Below are 6,079 nucleotides of genomic sequence, written 5' to 3'. Positions count from 1 at the left end.
TCATTGTCATGTTGTGTAAAGATAGATGTCACGCAGATTTGCAAATGCCTGGCTTGATTAAACATGTGCTCTAATGAGAAATTTTTGAGGTTACACATGCCTTTGGGTTCCATAAATCAGAATCACACTCTTAATCGTCAGTAGTTTCTCATTGTTTAAAACCTTCATCATTAAACTAATCTGGGCACTTAAGGTTTTATGAGGCTGGATTTAGAGTTGCTGCAAAAAAAACATTAGCCATTAAAAGCTGTTGATGGTGGTTCTTGAAATGTTTTGATGGCAACAATGTGTTGATGTCTAGAACAGTACAGATCGGTAAAAAATTCCTGTATGTTAACACTCTCCAAAGCACCCGAAGAGAGGGATGTAGTTCAGTGATAGAACATCTGCTTTGAACACAGAAGATCCCATGTTCAACTCTGTCATCTCCAGGTAGGGCTACCAGCCATCCTACCAATGGCTGCCAGCCATGAGGTCTATGCTGTGTCTCTAGGGAGGCAGTAATGCTATTGACTACCAGTTGCTGGAATTCACAGGAGAGGAGAGCACTCTTGTCCTGCTCAGGTCCTGCTTGCTGGTTTCTCACAGGCATCTGATTGGGCACTATCACAATAGGATGCTGGACTAGAAGGGCCACTGGGTCAATGCAGCAGGCTCTTCTTATGTTCTTATGCCCGAGAGATAGACTCATCAGTTAGTGGAGACAATGCTGAGATAGGTGGACCGGTAGTCTGTCTTAGTCTATTTCAGCTTCCTGTGTTTCTCTATCTCTTCATCAGCACAGCTACGTTGAAGAACACTGGTGGCCAAACATGTTTATTAGGGGCTCCTGTGAAGGCCACCAATGAATATCTCTGTAATTTGATTTTTGCATTCATGATACAGCCTAGTGTGTTTTTCATTATTTCTTACTCTTCATCCATTACTATCATTAAAATAAATAAAAAATTGGAAACTCCTACAGATTTGATTTGGACTTTCACAAAATCAAATAAAAAAGTGTATATTAAGCATGGAAGATGCTGGCAGAGATCTCCAAATGTGGGCACAGATACAAGTTTTGGTGAGCTTTACAGGCCCCCAAACTCTTCTCTGACTCAGAATAAAATTCCAGGCGTACCCACCCAGCCGCCACGATGCCCAAAACACTCTTCCTCCCAGCTCCCTGATCTCCAAACCCTCATCTCTCTCCCTTTTATATTACAGTTACGGGGTAGCACAGGGATAGCAGCAATGTTGGCACTCCAGCTGCAATGGAGGAAGACTAATGTGAAGAGGGAGGTTGGGTTTCTCCTTTCCTTCTCTCTTGTGTGCTGTTAGGACAGTAGTTGTGGAGAAGTTTCCAGCATCCTTTGGGAGCGATGGTTTTTCTGAGGACTACTCTGATTTCCAAAGTCAGACTAGTTTGTAAACAAGATGAGCTGTTTCTTTTTGGGAAATAGTTGAACTGGAAAAGCTCTACAAGCTGAACTATTTAATGTATATTGAACGGTGCCTACATCCTGTTACAGCTGGCTTACCAGTCACGAAAGTGGACCAAGAGAGCTTGTCTTCAGTAATCTTTGCTCTAAATAAAATCACAATTGGACTACAGTATTAAATCAGTACATGTTCCTCTCTTCATCCAAACAAACAGAAGACATTTCAAGCAAAAGCACCTGAGGAGGGCATGGAGCAGGATTGGCCTTGAGAAGGTGGAAGGTCTAGAGCAGGCATAGGCAAACTTGGCCCTCCAGATGTTTGGGGACTACAATTCCCATCATTCCTGATCACTGGTCCTGTTAGCTAGGGAAGGTGGGAGTTGTAGTCCCAAAACACCTGGAGGGCTGAGTTTGCCTTTGCCTGGTCTAGAGAGACTCTTGAGAACCAGGTAGAGAGATCTGAAGGGCTGCATTTGGCCCCCAGGCATAAGGCTCCTCAGCCTTGAGACATATGATTTTGCTTAAGATATGTGTCAGGCTCCTGTCCCAAAATACAAGGACAACAACTTTTAGCTGAAAATAAAGAAGAGATCTTTGCTCATTCTAAATAGCAGTATAGGCTCAGCAGCAAGCACAAGATCTAGAAGTCAAGATTCCATGGTATATGAGCAAGGCAAGAGATTCATACCTAACTAGAAGCTATGAAGATGTCCTGACTGGTGACATGCCTCTTCCGCCAAGCTATTAAAGATGATGTAGGATGAGCTCACTCATCTTATGCTTTTTCTCTATGGTTCTGCCATGCGTACACACAAACATTACACCTGGCTGGGTGCATCTGATCCCACTTTTGAAGGCAGCACCTGGTTCTCAGTGTCAACACTGTGTCCTGCCCCTCTTCCTCCAGCTCTTCTGTCGCCACCTCCTGTTGAGTTCCTCTCTCTGGCACATGAGGCTCTGTGATCTGTAGGAGGGGCAAGGGAGAGAGCTGGTAGATCTGCTTCACCCTCTCTGGCATCTGGAGTAACAAGAGAAGGACCTTCTTCCTTCATCCCTGAGATGCTCACCTTCCAGCCTTTCATCTGTTCCTTTTCCTTCCTCCTCCACTTGCGTCTGGGGCTGTGAAAACATGCCAGATCCTGAAGAAGTCAAGGAGCCTGTGATAATACGTAAATAACTTCGAAGGTATCACCTCTCTTGGTTGACATACCCTACATCTGGAAGGGTTAGAGTGGAAGAAAATGGTTAATGCAGCAGCGGAAAGCCTTCAGGGGTTACACTGCTATAGAATAATACTAGTCATTCTGAGCATCTGCCTAAGAAAACTACATCTGAATTGGTCCCATTTCCGCCCCCTCTGTTCCATGTCAATATTCCATGCCTCATATCCATACAGCCATGCAGATCATACTGTACATAGCTTTTCATCACTGCCATTTTTGTTTTTCATTCTTGGGAAAGGTATCACTTTACCTATTCTCTCTGTGGGACATTCCTTGAGACTTAACCCAGCTATAATTCTCCGTGTGAAATGTTTATTACTGTTGTCATACAACATGTGCAGTGCCCATTTTTGGTACCCCTCCATCCCTTCATTTCCATGGTATGCTGGTTCTCCTCATTGGTCTTGACTTTGTTGTTTATACACACACACACAAAGATCTGTGTCTGTTTCCTTTTTCCTTTCATTAGTGAGTCAAATGGCCCGATTTTTTTGGCAGGCAGCATTTCGGAGAGATGTGCTATTGCAGGTGTTCCACTAGAAAGCGAGGGCCAATTCACACAACTCTCAGTGTGCTCCCTGATGCGAGCTGGATCATTTCTTATTCAAATTGGCCATTGGGCCAAGCCACTTATGTGATTATCCTGTCAAATGCTCACTTTACCCATCAGGATAGATAGGTTAAAAAACTTGGGGCTCCCCTCGCTTGCTCATTGGTAAACAGCAAATCACACAGTTGCAATGTGCAGTCACCTTAAGCAACCACATTTTCACAAGGCGGGGGGCTGAGAATGCCATTCCATCAGAACACATCATTTCTCTTTGTTGTCCACAAAGTAGAAGTTGGAAAAAGACATTCTGAAATATAACATTAGGGCTGCCTTGACTGATCATGGATGAACACTTTTGGATTTAAAAAGGAGCTTTTGGGAAGCATTGAATCATTTGGCCAAACTCTCAAAAGATTGCCATTTTTTAATATTTTCTAACCTCTGGACAGCTGTTGGGGCATTTTTTTTAGTCTTCCATCAAGACTTCTTCATCCTTACAACACGATCCCAGCCAATCAGGGATCACCTTGGGAATGTATCGATGTCACAATGCCCAAAAACCTGTCATATTTGCTTGTTTGCAACAGTGTCAATGTGAGAAAACGTAAGCCAATTCTGAATGACGCCCAATGTTTCTGTACCACTGCATCAATGTTTCCTGTTTTTAGGGTGATGAGAAAAAGAAAAATGGGAGGAAAGGTTGTCTATGAATAGGTTGGTAGTGCATGCTTGAGTGTTTTGCAGCACAAGTGACCTATAGAATATACCCTCTAGCCTTCAGTCTTTACAATCTCAAGATGTACTTTTAATCTGAAAATGCAATAAGGATCCCACTTCATTTTTATGTACCTGCCTGTCTTTCTTTCCCCTCCATCATCTTATTCTCAAAAGCCCTTCCCCAAGTCTAAACAACAAAGAAAGAAAGAAAATGATGGTAGTGGACAATGTGTGACTCATGGATCCTGGCCTTGACTTGTAAACCAGCGATCTTGACAATGTAGCTCTTAAATTCAATATACAGATATGGGAAATGCCACAAACTGACTGACGCACTGGAAAAAATGAAGTAAACATTCACTCAATCCACATCTTGGCATGCTCAGAGGTTTGCGTGAAACTTTAGGGCTGGCTTGAAACTTTAAGTCATTTCCCAGGGTTTTAGTTTATTTTATTAGTATAACTACATCAATTACAAGAGCAACTGCCAATGGACCCTTTGTCAACTTGATCCTACGAATGTATACTTAGAGAGCAATCAACCCCGCCCCTCCCATCAACATTGCTGTAGGGGGTTAGGAATAGGCAGAGGAGTCCCTCTGCCAGGCTCTATTAACAGTGGGGAATCTCCTGGTCTGGAGGCTCTCAGAACACCCGCCAAATGCAAGCACGGGCAACCAAGAAGCTACCGCCAACAGCGTCCCATCAGAGGTAGCCAGCGAAGGCCATCTGAATGGGGCATTATGGGAGAAGGCCAGGGCTGGGCATAGATCTGCTGGACCCTGAGTCAGTCCATTTCCTGGAGAGGGGCCTGATCTTGGACTCTTTGAGGATGCCATTAAAAAAACAAAACAAAAACCCACTGCAGTCCAAATACCCACAAATAGATTCCAGTACATAAAAATACAAAAACACACACATACGACTTGGACATTGGATAAAACTAAGCTACTCTGCATGTAAACTTCCAGTCCAGCTCTGTGAGAATTTAGTGTAAGTGATCTCACTGTAATTTCTTTCCCTTTTTTTGTAAATAAATGTAGTATTATCATGCCTTCATGGGTCCATGTCAAAGCGACACTGGCTGGCTAAGCCTGGTTTCAAGCTGGTATGATAACTGATCATGTAAGTCAGTGGTGGGGTCATTAGGTTCATGCAGATCCCAATTTGGCACATTAGGACATTTCACCAAACTTCCCCCCATGACCATCGCACCTATATCATGTGTGCCTGCTTAGAATAACAGGAGAATTGGGACACTTGCTTTTGGTGTCTTCAGACTAGATCAAACTTTTATGGAACACAGGAAGCAGCAATTCATAAGCAGTTAAAGCCCTACATGCTCCTCTCATGATGATTACAGCACTTTTCTAGGAGCAGAAATGCACTTTGGAGTTCAGTGGCGTATATATCAGAATATCATTCACTAACGTTATGAATCAGGGATGGCTAACCTTTCTCCCTCCAGATGTTGTTTGTCTTCAGTTCCCATCACCCATTGGAAAAATCAAATAAAAGTCATTAGGAGAACACCAGAATATAACTATTTTTTCTCCCTGTATTTTCTTCACCCATCTGTCAAGCACTGTGGTGGGTGGGTGGGAGGGAAAGATTTTGAAATCTTTTGCATCACACAGAGATCTGCATTGTGAACCATTTTTAACACAATGAATAGTGTTTGGTTCCCTGTCTCAGATGTTAAATACCGTATTTTTCGCTCTATAAGACACACCAGACCACAAGATACACCTAGTTTTTGGAGGAGGAAAACAAGAAAAAAAATATTCTGAATCTCAGAAGCCAGAACAGCAAGAGGGATTGCTGTGCAGTGAAAGCAGCAATCCCTCTTGCTGTTCTGGCTTCTGCGATAGCTGTGCAGCCTGCATTCGCTCCATAAGACGCACACACATTTCCCCTTATTTTTTAGGAGGGAAAAAGTGAGTCTTATAGAGCAAAAAATACGGTAATTTAATGATCAAATATAATTGGCTACATGTTGACTGTTGCTTATTTCCAAAACATACACACATGCAACATCATCCGTTCCCGATTTTATAAGTTGTGACAATAATGCACAATCCTTTGTGGAAAAGACTGCCTATTTTTACCATTTGAACAAAAAATACAAACCATTTTGTGGGCCACATGAAAGCAATAAAGCCTATAAA

General features: G+C 42.8%; 1 long non-coding RNA gene across 1 annotated transcript; it reads right to left on the bottom strand.

The window, feature by feature from the left end:
- Window positions 1–2,047: 2,047 nt before the first annotated feature.
- On the bottom strand, window positions 2,048–3,681 carry LOC310767314. The gene is made up of 3 exons (XR_014550866.1): window positions 3,634–3,681; window positions 2,489–2,638; window positions 2,048–2,385 (listed from the first exon to the last, which is right to left on the bottom strand). It is a non-coding gene; the product is annotated as an uncharacterized lncRNA (long non-coding RNA).
- Window positions 3,682–6,079: the final 2,398 nt, after the last annotated feature.

The sequence above is a fragment of the Podarcis filfolensis genome (genome assembly GCF_964270895.1).
Source record: "Podarcis filfolensis genome assembly, chromosome: 7".
Classification (NCBI taxonomy): domain Eukaryota; kingdom Metazoa; phylum Chordata; class Lepidosauria; order Squamata; family Lacertidae; genus Podarcis; species Podarcis filfolensis.
Note: the sequence above shows the minus strand (reverse complement) of the source record. Positions and strands in the feature narration are given on the sequence as shown.